Source organism: Mytilus galloprovincialis, chromosome 5, assembly GCF_965363235.1.
Source record: "Mytilus galloprovincialis chromosome 5, xbMytGall1.hap1.1, whole genome shotgun sequence".
In the NCBI taxonomy this organism is placed as follows: Eukaryota; Metazoa; Mollusca; class Bivalvia; order Mytilida; family Mytilidae; genus Mytilus; species Mytilus galloprovincialis.
The window spans coordinates 79,884,301-79,899,723 of NC_134842.1; the positions used below are offsets into that span (position 1 = coordinate 79,884,301).

Below are 15,423 nucleotides of genomic sequence, written 5' to 3' on the forward strand. Positions count from 1 at the left end.
ATCGTGATAGATACATTAACAGACAAATATACGAAAATGAAAGGAAACATATTATACATAAAGAATAATCCAGGGTTGAACGATTATTTGCAAATTTTTACTGAGTCCTTTACAATACTTATCTTGGTATTTGATCCCCACAAAGGTAATTTACACTTCCACTATCTTTAACGATTTTTAACTGACTTCCAAATAAGAAAACCATTATAATGTCACAAAACTTTTTTACAACGAAAAAGAAAACATATTTCGAAACGGGTAATGCAAAACTCTCCCATTTATCTGCACGGAATATATATTGGGAAATATTATATAAACTCTTACTCAACAGCAGTATGATGAAGCACTAGCTTATTTATGGCAATTCATACATACTAGTAGTTGAAAAATTGTTTTTAAGTCGGGAGCCTGTTTTTCAGTGGTTAGCGTTTGTTGATGCAGTGCATATAGTTCTGATAACAGTGATGTTCTGAGTTTGAACTTGACGCGTGGCAGGTGAGATCGTATCCTATCTTAATTTGATTGAACCGCCAGTTTTCCTGTCAAAGGTCGGTGGTTTCCTCCATTGATAGTAAAAAAAACTGCTTGAAATAGCCAACATTCAATGGCTTTAAGTGTTTTGATAAGCGGTCGATCAAACAAACGATCGAATACAATTTAATCCTTTATTTCACTTCAACGTGTATTAGATGTCTAAAAGGTGTCCTAAAAATATGACAGACTTTAAATTAAGCCCATTCATTACTTCCAGGTAATTCTTTAAACAGTTTTAAGTAGAATTGTTATTAATTCTTTTTAATACGACAATTATTTCACGACATATATATATATACTGTACTACATAATTACCACAAATTAGATTAAAAATGCAATGTTATGTATTTATAAAGATTACTCGAAAACACATGTATGTGTTCACTTTAAGCACGTGTGTTCAAATAAAAACATGTGTATGTTTAATTTGATTGGACAAACAATAAGTTGTTACCGATTTAGGTAATATCAATCATGATAACATCATGCTAGAATTTAAGCGCTAAATTATAGTATTATAGTCTAGAATTGTCATTCGAGGTTCGCCTATCCGACAGAACAGTTTTGTTTTAAACCCACCCACCCTTTTAAGACTTCACAGGAATGTACATAGTATGTTATATAGTAAATAGTTTATATTATACATGTATGTATTACTGTAAAGTGTTTTTCTTCAACTTATAGAATATCTTTTATTGACGATTGAGTATATATGTGATGACAGCGGTCGATGACAGCAAATTGGACATTGGTATTATTATTTGTAATAAAATAAGCTTTCTGTGCTGTCGGGGCGAGCTGATAACCAAATAACGGTGTTGAGTTTTACTTTAAAAATGCTTTATGTTCGTTTGAAGTATTGAATAAGAACATAAATTAAATCGTTATTTATATCAATAATACATATCGAAAAAACACACTTGGTTTGGTTAGCTTTGAAATCGAATGCAAAATCGCACATACACATTCATTAAATGTTTTGTAGCATCAATTCTGATAATTACAAAAATAAGAACATGTAATGTCAGACGCACATTCGTCTACAGATCACTCAATCGTAACGGTCGACAGCAAAGAAGAAGGAAGAAATAAATTAAGAAGATAATGATGAAAAAAACATGCCTTAATAACAACCACCAAATAAACTCATCATAGATACCAGGATTAAATTTAGTATATACGCCAGACGCGCCTTTCGTCTACAAAAGACTCATCAGTGACGCTCGAATGCAAAAAAGTTAAAAAGGCCAAATAAAGTACGAAGTTGACGAGCATTGAGAACAAAAATTCCTAAAAGTTTTGCCAAATACAGCTAAGCTAGTTTTGCCAAATAATCAATGTAAAATTACATGAAAGGACATTAATCTCCTCTTATGTTTTGGTCTCCTGGGGCGGTCTCTTTTGAAACGCGCGTCAGGCTTAACGCGTTGCGTTATAACCCTGATATCTGTGATAACATTTTCAACTATTAAATGCATTTCCTTTTTTTTCAATTTTTTTTTACCGTGAAACCATCTTAAGGGTGATGCCAGATATCTGTTAACTTATCTTATTTATCACAGAATTCTGTCTGCTAATATAAAAATAAGTTTTGTGGGGTTCTAATAATTTACCAGTGAAGGATCCGAAGTGAATACAATAATGTTTATTTTACGCCTTTAACCATTGTTTTCCCTTTTTTCCATCAAGTGGGGATCGGTGGCCATGTGGTATGAGTAGTGACTCTGCAGCTTTTGCTAATCTAACAGAAAATGATTGTTTGTGTACACCGATTTGAAGCATACTTATTGTCTGGTAAAAAAATGACATTATTTCTTGTCATCGGTACGGTAGATTTTTTTTAAGGTCATTATCTCCCCCTTTGGCGCATTTTCTTCTCTGGAGGAATCTGCTCTTTTCATTCCTATGGCAATAAGACTAAATAATTGGCATATTGCCCTTTTAATATACCTAAGTAATTTCTAATACATATAATAAATCGCTGTTGAATAATTATTAGATTGTTTCAGGACAGAAAAGAGCATGAATAAGGTTGTGGCAGTAGCCCAACATCATAAATGTCATATATCAGCAAAAACTGAAATTCAGAAAATAACAATATTTCATACCAAGGAAACTTCTGAGCAATGCATATCATTTTAAATGCAATGATCTTTATAAGAATACTATTTAATAAAAACATACAAGAAATTAAAGAAAAGTGACTTAAATAATGTAATATCACTCAGTCACCATCATAACCAATATAATTACACAGTGGGAAGTCAATATGAAGTGGGATGAAAGACATAACGAGACAAGAGAAGAAGATATTTCAAAACATATAAAATCAGTTGTCATATTGGAAATTATACCACATCTCCTTCTTTGTATACTGATATATCCATCTTAAATGTGGAATAAATAAATCATTCATAAACAAGTTTTGAAGCTATAAATCTGAAACCGTGCAAGTTGCACAAAAGCATCAAAAAGTTGCTAACTTTCAATTTTATCTATATTGAAAAACCACAAATTTCATTTTTGCATGAAGTTCAAGTAGACCTCCAAATAGCTTTTGGGATTGTGCTGTTGGCTTGCTGTCTCATTAAAGTTTATCCCAATGCTCATATTTGAAATACATAAAGAAAAATTAGATTTATTTCAATTTCAAGTTAAAATTTTATTAAAATGATGACTCTCATTCTTTTTCACTGTTGTTTCTTCTACTTCTACATCTAAAAAAAAAAACCAAAATACAAAAAATAAAACTGTTGAAATTAGTGTGTGCTGTTCGGTTGTTTCTATATTTGAATATCTAAAGCTTACTGGTAGTTTAAGATCAAGACAACAAATATCAAATGGATTAAAAAAAATATTATGAGTAGCTGTTATCTGTTTTTATAGATTTATGTTTTTTTCAACTGTGACTTTTCCATAATTGCTATCTTGCAATTTTTCTAGTCTGTTTTGTAAAACCTGGAATATTGATCAGTTTTTTCCAGTCAAATGAACTAGTAAATACTTTCAGCATAATTCAACAACATACATGAATACATCTACTTAGTAATTGTTAAGGCCATTTAAAGTTATTTATTTCAATATTAATATCAAAATGTTTTTAATTTTGATTATATGATCATGTTTTTTTATATGACTAATTTGAATGTTTTTTTTCTATAATATATTTGTTTCATGATATGTATGAATAACCACCTAAAATGTACCCGATACATTTTCCAACCTAATCAAGATCTCCAAGTTAGACATCAGCATATCTATCATACCAGTAGAGCCTAGTCTAACTAGGCAAGGATAATCCTCCATTCTACTTCAAAAATAAATAAAATACTCAATTGAAATAATTCATACTTATCAAATGACTTTCAAAAATGTATATGAGTTTTTTTTATGTGCATGAGTGTGTGTGTTCTCATATACGGGACACAAGAAGGACAGGCAATAACCATATAAAAATATAAAAAAAAAAATAATCAGTTATGGGTTAAATGATATAATACATTGATCAGTAATGAAGCAACTAAACAATACAAATCTAACAAGAATGTGTCCATAGTAAATTGATGCCTCACTCGCACTATCATTTTCTACATGTATGTTCAGTGAACCGTTAAATTGGGATCAAACATCTAATTTGGCATTAAAATTAGAAAGATCATAGCATAGGGAACATGTGAACTATATTTCGAATTGATTGGACTTCAATTTCATCAAAAACTACCTTGACCAAAAACTTTAACCTGAAACGGGACAGACGGACAAACAGACCAGAATACATAATACCCCTCTACTATCGTAAGTGGGGTATATAAATTCTTGGGTGTTTTTTTAGTAAAAAATATTGTATGTGTAAAGCACAAACAAATTTATTTAGTTTTTTGACACGATTAATCAAATTATTTTTATTTTATTTTATAACACTACCTTTATATAGTTATGGAAATGGCAAAAAAAGAAAAAAATCTGAGCATTGAGAATATTTTTTTTTCAAATTGGGGATTAGTATACATTGTATTTGTAAAGAAAACATAACACCCCTGCTTTCTTCAATTTAGTTAATTGTTCAAATTAATTCAAAGTTGAAAAAAAATATTGAAGGCGATTTCAGACAGGAGGTTATTCTATAGTAGGCTATTCTTGTAAATGAACATGGTTTAATTAAATTGAGAATGTGTTTTGGGGACACAAATACCCTGCCTGTAAAAATACGCACCAGTCAACTTCCTCATACAGATGCAGGATTAATTTCATTAAGGCCCTTTTGAAATTGTAAGCATTGTGTATAAATTTCATAACATTTAGTAGTGGAAGATATTAGCAAGCAAAATCGAGGGAATTGTGCAAATGATGATACAAGCATGAAAATTACCACAAAGCATCATTATTATATAGTTTGTAAGAAATAACTGCTGGCCATTAAAAAAAATAATTTTTACAAGATGGCCACGGCCATTTTCTAAAATGGCTGTTTTCTTTAGTTTGAAAATACTGATTTTTCTGGAAAACTTTTCTTTTTACTTCTTTTAGTAAAAACCAATTACCAGGTTTGGTGGCTACCTTCCTTACATCACATATTTATCAAAAATGAATATTTGACATATCCAGTATTTGCACATGCGCCAAAATGTTACAAAATACTTTTAAAAAAACATTTGAACTATTTACTATATATTTAGTGTTTTTGGATTTCTAATGATATTATGAATTGGTTTAATAACATTTTTCAAGGTTATGATACACATGTGTTTCGCAATTTTGCGCATGTGCAAACTATTTATAGACATCAAGAGTGATTTCTATGCACTACCAGGCAATTCTCAGGTATTCGATGGTTAAGGCGAAAATGTGGTTAATTCGGAGAAACATCAAATGTAACTGCAGATCAGCCACTTTTGGAAATGCTAAGCAAATTCAGTGGGAATGGCCTGATTTGTAAGGAAAATATAAGTGTATCGTCATGTTTGGTGGATTGCACATTGAAATGACTTGTTATAAAACTCTGGGTGATATATTGCGTGATAGCGAATAGACATGTTGTCTTGCTGAAGCCAATATTGCAACACCAAGAACGGCAGATTCTTTTAATGTATGTTCAAATGTACCTAGGACTAGACAGGCGCATCAGACAACTGCATGTATTTTGCTTAAAAATTGTTAATTTCAGATTATGAAAGCTAAACTCAGAATATATAATTATGTCATAACTCTGTGACGTTCAATGATTTAAAAGACTGGTGTAAGGAAATAGAGTCATCTCGACCACAGTTTAATTCCTGGCGTTCAATTATAAATTAAGAACTTCTTCTGATTTTGGTATTATGCTCATTTCATGAGTGAGATTTCGTACTTTTCAAACAGTCAATATTAAGCATGATAGCGTATTGTTTTAGCTCATTGATCGTGTAAATTTTGCTAGATCGTTACCGACTCATCTCCAAGATATGACTTCCCTTCCCGAACATCACCCACATGTGGCAATGGAATTTGAAAATGATAATTTCACTGTACGTAAGACCAGCAAATTTCTTTCTTGTAACACAATTGATCAGGCACAAAAACAGAATCATGCAATTGTGAAGGGCGATATTAATGCCATAGGATTAACTGAAGATCCCTTTTAGACAAATGGATGGTAGCTGGACCAGGAGTCAGTATACTAGAAGATTAATTTGAAAGATCTAGTGGTTTGGGTCATTCTAAAACAGACGAACGACATAATGAAGACTCTACGAAAACACAAAAAGATTTCTTTAAACAGCTTTAAAGGCTTTGCAAAGTGATGAACGAGTTTGGAAATTCATTTCTAAAAGCGTCGTCAGATTTGTAAAAAAAATACTCCATTTAGGAAATTGTTGATTCGGAAACAGGTAAAATATGTAAATAAACTCCAAGATATTGGTTAAAACAATACTAAGATCTTTTGAAGCAAATGCAAAATGAAGGAGAACCTGCTTTTTATAACCAAATAAAAAAGAACAACTTACAAAATGAAACTGGAAACGTCTTTGTCAAAAATAAAGCTAGAGAACCTTAAAAGTGATTGCGATAGCTTTTCTAGACTTTTCATTTCTTGTCACAGTAGACAGTTTTACTTGAAATATTTCTTTATCCATAGAAAGCAAATTGCTCCTCCGTCTTTATGTCAGGATGTCACTTGAAATAGTGGTATTAAATCGCTGCAAATGGGTTTACTTGAAACATTCTGCGATTTGCTGATCCAAATTCGGACGCATTTATCGTTGGTGGGGCAGCAATGGTTAATTCCAGGTCACAAAGTTGGGCAAAAATATTTGATGATTATGCTAATGATGTCATACTGCCTGATATAAAATCTTGCAGCGATAAGTATTCAAAAGTAGACATTGTATTTGATGTTTACTAAATGAATTATTTAAAGGCTGTGACAAGACAAAGGCAAGGTTCTTGTGCCACATGGAAAGGTGTTGGTTCTGGTAGAACACCAAGGGTATGGAGTTGTTTTCTCTGTGAAGATGACAACAAAACAAAATTGTTCCAGTTTCTTGCTGACAAAATTGCTTCTTAAGAGACTAATAAAAATGTGTATGTTACTCATGGTGAAAATATTCTTTGCAATTTCAATAAAGATACTTCCTATCTATCCCCTTGTAATCATGAAGAAGCAGATGCACGAATGTTTGTCCATGTTCGGCATGATTATGAAAAGTGTTGTAAAATGTAATTTTAGGTAGTACTGACACAGATGTAATAGTATCAAGAATTGCAGCAATCGCAACACTAGGTAGAACAAATTGTGGATAGGTTATGGAAGGAATAACGACTTTTGATGGCTTCCTGCACGTGACATATCAAATGTATTTGGTCCTTGTGTAGCTGCTCTTCCTTTCGTCTATGCATTTAGTGGATGTGGCACTTTGTCGAATTGTCATGAGAAAGGCAAAAGGTCAGCTTGGCTAACAATGATAGGTTTTCCAGATGTAAAAGATGTTTTTTTAGGCTTAAGTTTGAAGCGAGGCACGATGTGAATTGTTTGCCAGGAAGCAGCGGCATTGTGATGCAATTCCACCTACAAGTGGTTCTTTTCCAGAGCTCATCAAAAGAGAAGAAAATCAAGGAGGAGCCTGATTCATGTATTCGACAGGTACGTGTTCCAAGTCATGAACACTGGGGTTGGATGAAAGAAAGAATCAGTGACAGTTTGAAACCAAAATTGACTTCTTTGACTGCCGTTGCATCCTCGTGTCACAAAATGTTGATATGCGGAGGCGAAAATCCAGCTGTGTTTGTAACTGTAGATGCTACCGTTCTGGCCTTCCTTGTACGGGTTGATGTATAGGCAACTATCAGATAATTATAAAATAAGCAACCTGTCTTTCTAACCAAACTAGGCATTTAAACTTAACAAAGAGTTTTAACACTTGTTAAGTTGATGGAAATTATAAAAATATTTTCTACGTATTTGCCGCCATTTTGGAACCGGAAGTCATTATTTTTCTTCATTTATGTGTTGTTTTGTCGTACTTAGGAACTTTTTTTAACTTTTTATCATAACTTACATTGGATTATACCTATAACACATCTTTCAAGGATTTACATGCCTTGTGAAGCGCTTGAAAGTATAAAAATTGAAATATTTGACTTTTTGCCGGCATTTTGAAACCGGAAGTCACCTTTAGTTTCATTAATGTATTGCCTAGTCGTAATTTAGGAACTGTCATTTACTTTTTATCAAATCTAACATTGGATTTTACATATAACACACCTTTTAAAGGATTAACAAATTATTGTCAATTTGTAATAACGCCAATTCCGAAATGTGTGGTGGCCATCTTGAAAAAATGATTTTTTTTTTGGCCAGCAGCGGATTTTTTTTAAGTATCATTTAGTCAACCTTTATACCAAATTTCATGCTTGTATCACGATTTGCACAATTATGTCCATAATATCTCCCACTATAGTCGAAGCAAACAAGAGGAAGAGAATTAAACCAACAGATTAAGTAGTTGCTTCATTTATAAAGGTACATAAGTCATGAACATTAAAAGTGACGCTATCCAATTTTAAACATGATCTGTGTTTTGTGGTAATAAGCATTGTGTACCTATTCGTTTTAAAACATTTGTTTGAGGCAAACTGAAGTAAGAAAAAGGGAACTCAGCATTTTTTTACTTAACTTGTGCTATAGATAAAGATTATATGTTTTTCTATGCCACATTGTTGTGTTACTTTTTCATTGAACTTCTCTATCATTATCCTCTCAACACAAAGGTTGTGAATTTCGAAGCACATACTTAGCCTTTTAGTTTGACTACAATCTTAATTGACTAAGCTTGTCAGTTTTACTATCTTGGATCTTGGTTCTCTACGAGCATTATTTTTTCACTCAACCAATAAAAAACCGACTACTACCAAACAGTACATAATGCTGAAAGTGGCGTTTAACACCCATTAACCATTGACATATATCACACATGTGACAGAATAATTGAAAAATTGGACACCTTTAAATGTTGTGTTTTTTGCACTGGGGACTTGCTTTAAGGTTTAATATAGTAAATATTTGATACATGTATTGACAAAAATATTTATGTAAAGCTTTAAGCATAGTATTACTTACAAATAATTGAAAAATCAAATAGCATCATCATATTTTCCTAATTCTTGTGCGTTTTGTACAGCGGCTGGTATTAAATCTAAACAGAAATTATAATAATTCTATCTCAAGATGTATAGCATAAGTAATAAAATAAAATAAAATCTAAAAGCCCACATTCACTTGTTATAACATATTAAAACTTGGCCTTTGTTTTCACATGCTGAGAGCTATATCTTTGTTGGATTGCTGTTCATGTCTAATTAACATACTACCATTATCTACTGGCTTTTTGATAAATTATACTGTATCATTATACATTAAATGAATTTGTCTGTAGCAGTATCTTTGTTTATTTGGTCATTATTTTTTAATTGAGTTGTTTTTGTGGTCTCTTTTTTAAAGTCCACATGATTTAAAAAAAATATTCTTTAATCTTAGCCATTCATCTAATATATTAAAGGACAAACAAAAACTTGTTCATATTATCAAAAAGAAGAGCACTTCATGAAATCGAATTTATAAACAAATACAGCTGTGTTAAATCTGAGTCTAATGATACAGTTTTCTTGAAGCAAAAAGAAATGCCTTTAAAATATTTGTTCATTTTTTATATTTTTTGTTGGTATTTCTATCTGAATTATATAGTAAAACAATTAAGGTGGAATATTTAACTGCAGTGTGTTGTAGTCTGAGGTTGTAGTGTCTCCAACAATCATTGCCTCAACTCTGGTGATTCTCGTAAAAATAACACACATCCCCCGAGTTTAAAAACAGTAAAGTTAAAGTTAAAAAAAAAAGAAACGGACTATAGTTTCTCGTGATATAAATAGACAGACAAATAGACAGTCTGACAAACAACTCAGGTCTCCGTTTCAATCAGATATTACAGAGTATGCTGTTTTCATTTGGCGTAGATGTTTCTTTATAACTTTTAACAATCCAAAGTAATAAATATCAAACGTACACGTCTTTTTTGGTGCCGGGCTGCCATACTTTTTGCGATGTTTGTTTACATTTTGGGCAACACATATGCCTTTCATTTTCACGGAATTACACAAATCGTCAAATGAGGAAACGTTACAAAGTATTTCACAACGTTGTCGACTTATTTCGTAAAAAGTATCAACATCTATAGTTTGCCTGGTTCGCGCTATGCATTAGAAAGCCAGATCAAGCTAAAAATTTGGGATCATTTCAACAAAGTTCTCAAGTATGTTCTCTGAAAAGCTCTATAGTCGCCGTCAGCTGAAATTCGTAGCGGTTATCGGTAAAAATAATCTAAACTATCAATCGCGTTCACTCGAGATATAGTTTTTCACATTCCATTCATAAATCGCAAAAAGAAAAACCACTACTGACCTACCTTTTAAGTGATCGCACTGTAATAATCCTGACCTTCACTTTTTCATAGACGATTTTGAATGGTGGAATCAGCCATTGTTTTTACCGGAAGTGTTTCCGTGGAGTTCAATTTCATAAAATTTGCATAAAGCGCGGGAAACATTATCACATCAATGAAAGGAACATTTCAGGAAACTGCGTACAGTGACGAATGTCATATGTAAACAAATGATCCTCATAGAAACGAAGATGGCGGAATTACAATGGAAAATATTCTGGAAAAAGTGAAGGTCAGGATTATTACAGTGCGATCACTTAAAAGGTAGGTCAGTAGTGGTTTTTCTTTTTGCGATTTATGAATGGAATGTGAAAAACTATATCTCGAGTGAACGCGATTGATAGTTTAGATTATTTTTACCGATAACCGCTACGAATTTCAGCTGACGGCGACTATAATTTATTTACGTACGTTTTCGAGAGAAAGATAAAATTTTACATTATAAACGTACAGGGCTTATGTATTTACCTACCGAACGATCGGAGCATCTGACAGGACAATCTCTGAAACTTTTCCATCACAAAAAAAAATCAATGAGTCTTCTGCTATAAATATCCGTTGTTTATAGATGGCGCGCCAGCTTAATAAAATAAAGTCAATTCCGATAAAATAAACGAAAAGTGTAACGTCGTCTAAAAAATACCGTTTTGTTTGACAGGACGCAAAATTCATTTATTGTATGTCAATAAATACTAATACCATGTAAAAATTCTTTAAATATTCATTTATTTTTGCATCTAATTTATTTCTTACTCAACCCAGTAATTCTATTTGCAATTGCGATAACAAGTGGCAATACAAAATTAAATATTGTATGACGGCAGATCATAAAATTACGACGTTACTTTAGCGGACAGAGTGCCTAGTATGAGTAGTTCATATACTGTATATATAGCATGTCAACATCGAGGAGTTTGAACCTGACCCGAGGCAGGTGATTTCGACTCCTATCTTATTTTGGTAGAAACACCAGTTTGCTTGTCGAAGGTCAGTGGTTTTCTCATGGCGCCCTGGCTTCCTTCAATGATAAAAAACTGATCGAAATAGCCAATAGTGCCTAAAGTGGAGTTAACAACAAATAAAAGCAATCAATCGTTTACTTTCAACTGATATACACAGTGGTTCATATCATTATAATATAAAAAAAAGAAGATGTGGTATGATTGCCAATGAGACAGCTCTTCTCACAAGAGACCAAATGACAGAGAAATTAACAACTATAGGTCACCGTACGGTCTTCAAAAATGAGCCAAGCCCATACCGCATAGTCAGATATAAAAGGCCCGAAATGACAATGAAAAACAATTCAAACGAGAAAACTAACGACCTAATTTATGTACAAAAAATGAACGAAAACAAATATGTAACACACCAACAAAAGACAACCACTGAATTACTGGCTCCTGACTTGGGACAGGCGGCACAAACATACAGAATGTGGCGGGATTAATTATGTTAACGGGAACCTTCTGTTTTTTTTTTATTATTTCACCTAATGTAAACAGATTGTCAAAATGTATCTCTGATAAAAGTAACATATTAACATTACTCAATCGGTGTTGAAATGGCGTAAATGATAAAGAAAGTAAAATATATCGGCTGTTATCTACTCTTTTCGTGGACTGGTGTCTCTTCGACATATTCCCAATTTCCATTCTCAATTGTATGTAGTATTAAACCCTGTTGTTTTGTAAATATTCTACTAACAGACATTCAGGCTAATGTAATCATGAAAGTTACCATTACGAATTTAATTCTAGCCTCGTGTGTGTTTATTTTATGGTTATGTTTACTGTTGAAAAATGTTTGCAATGTTCTTTATTTAAAATAAAATGACAACATTTTTTGTTTCATCTGGGCTGATTTAAAAATTACATGAGATATTCTAATCGTTTTGGTAAATAGTCGATCAAACGACCGTTTACAATGTTGACCTATATTTCATTAATATGTGTACTAGATGTGTATTAGGTGTCCTTAATATCTTACAGACTTTAAATTTAGCCCATTCACTAATTCCAGGTATTCTGTTAAACAGTTTTAAGTAGAATTATACTGCACTCGTTCTATTTGAGCAGTCAAAATGCGTTGACCGCATATTTCTATGTCATATACAGTCACTGACCTGATATCACTTTTCCTCATGAATATTTAAATAGAAATTGCCAGAATTATAATTAATTGTTCATACGACCTATTCAACATGTTCTTGTTTCCAATGTATACAACGACTCAAACGTATTTCCTTTTGGAATTTTTAGAAGAAAAACATATTACAGTTGTTAATATGGTTTGTTTGCAAGCTATAAATTATTGTGTTTTATGCTTATTGTTGATATTTAAGTTCATTCTCAAACAAATTCGTTCACCATCGACTGTGGGTTTCAACAGGTAATGTACATTTCATCGTGTTGAATATTTCTCCGCCTGCATGATATGAGGCCTTTTTATAAAAGGGGGAAGTTTCACAATATTCAAATCAAATAGTTTACATAAACACATTAAACTACAATTGAAATGTTTTTTTTTTAGATTGGTGTATAAAGACAATAATAGTGCATTGACTTGACATATCACCGATATAAGGATTCGGCCCGAAACGACTATTATTGTCTATTCATCGCACGCAATGTTTCTCCTTAATACGTTTATTATTTCACTACATATATATACTATACTACATAATCATTAAAAACTATATTAACAATGCAATGTAACTATTTCTTTCTATCCATGTTAGAAATTCTCATATGACTTGCTTCTTTGCTTTGAAAACAACACCGCGATAACATTCTTAATATTTCTATACTTAGCGCAGACTCCGAGATATACATAAAAATGGAGTTTACAATATACCTCCCATGAAATCAGCATAACAAAAAGAGTTAATGCACAAGAGTTCGGAAAAATCTACGAATTCAAAATAAAATCATATTCTGCGAAAGTCCATTAATAGATTTGGTGCATTTAAGTCATTTCAGAACATGGTTTTTAAAAGAAATTGAAATCGTATGACAACTTTCAATTGATGAGCAAGCACATAAATTTCACGAAAATATACTTTTGTTTCCATTCTACTCATTGAATTTATAATGGAAGATGCCTTGTATGTATTTGGGTTCATAGCTTATGATTATTATCAACATTATTTGATTATGCTTTAGATTTTGAGTTGCACTTTTTTTTTTACAATTACTGGAATTGAGTTTGTAACTCTTGAAAGTTTAGTCAATCAGTGTATCAGTTCTTTCTTTGAAATGATTATCTAATAACAGTTTTGGCAAATATTTATCTACATTTCCAATAAAAAATAAATGCCTTTAGCATGAAATATCTTTACAAGAGATGGATATGTTAGGTTCGTAACTTGTTTATGTTTGTAAAAAGTACAAAAGTGCATTTAAAGTACACAACAATAGAATTATATATAGGTTAATTATAGTGCAACGATTTAAATGTCCTCTTATAGATTTTTGTATCGAAATAGTTTATGTATTAATGGGCACTACCGTAATATTTAATGTGCAAATAATGAATGGTATAGAAGTTTAAGTTTGCAATATTTATAATGACCTTCAAAAATAACACCGCGACGTTAAAAGAGATCTAAGTCAAAATGCTAAACCGGTTTGAATAACAATTATGCAAGTTAATACTTGTACTTATAAGTTTACGATACGATCATTACTTTGAAATATCCAAAACCACAGAATATAAAATACAACAACAAGAGTACATACCTTGCTATAGAAACCATTATACAATTGTCTAAATTTGTCTGTATGTTAAGCAGTTAAGATTAACTGCTTATAACTATAAACATTTTATTCAAAAGAATAACAAGCAAGTATAACTAACTTACTTATACTCACAATTCTTTGTTTGTTTTGTTTGCGTTTTCACGTCCTTATGTAAGCTTCATAGACAATCATTCAAAGAGAGATAATTATGTAATTCCCTTTGCAATATTAAGTAGGATACACACAATTGTCTTTCTTTATTACGATTTTAATCTTTTGATTGTTTTCAAAGCTTATTACTTTTAAAATAAAAGGGTTTAAACATTCTACAAACGGACACAACTTATTCAAACGAAAAATAAAAATACGAAGCTACTAAATACCCCCCTCTCCCTGTCACCCCCCCAAAAAAAAACAACACTGGACTGTCGTATATCATTTTTTTGCTTAAAAGAATGGTTGATGGGTACGGGCTTTGCTCATTGTTGAAGGCCTTACGGTGACCTATAGTTCATAATTTTTGTGTCATTTTGATCTATTGTGGAGAGTTGTCTCTTGGCAATCATACCACATCTTCTTTTTTATATTAAAAAACATTTGAACGGCAGAATATGCTGGTAGGAGGAATGTAGTGTTTTGTAAACATAAATCGATTGCTTTTCATAGTGTACTATCTAAGGAAGCCATACTGGACCTACTAAAATGTAATCCATACAATTTCTGATGGAATAGGTTAAACTTCACCAGTTGGATTGGTCATTTTCGTATCTTCCTTATAAGCAGCAAATATCTACCAAAAATTAAATCATGATGGGAAATGCAAGCTCTGAAATAATTGATCATCAGGGAGATACATAATTACTACTGGGTTCTGAAATGGAACATTCCAAGTTTATAGTTTGGTATCATATTGTGGTCGTAATATTTTGTCTAAATCAGCCCTCTATCTCTATTTTTTCAGATGTTAGATTTGATGCAGAACTTAGAATATCTGTTGTATCTATTATATCATGATGCGATACACATTGTCATTAATTTTAAATCAATCAGTAATAGGACACCTCTATTACGGAAAGTAAATTTCAATGATAAAGCTTGCTTTCTTTCAATATTTTAAGAGGCTTTCATATGACATCAGTCTCGTATGAATAGAGAAACAGATTGATTAATCGAGG

General features: G+C 31.8%; 1 long non-coding RNA gene across 1 annotated transcript; it reads right to left on the minus strand.

The window, feature by feature from the left end:
* Positions 1–2,953: 2,953 nt before the first annotated feature.
* Positions 2,954–11,060, minus strand: LOC143076465 (uncharacterized). The gene is made up of 3 exons (XR_012978663.1): positions 10,981–11,060; positions 3,741–3,844; positions 2,954–3,251 (listed from the first exon to the last, which is right to left on the minus strand). It is a non-coding gene; the product is annotated as an uncharacterized LOC143076465 (long non-coding RNA).
* Positions 11,061–15,423: the final 4,363 nt, after the last annotated feature.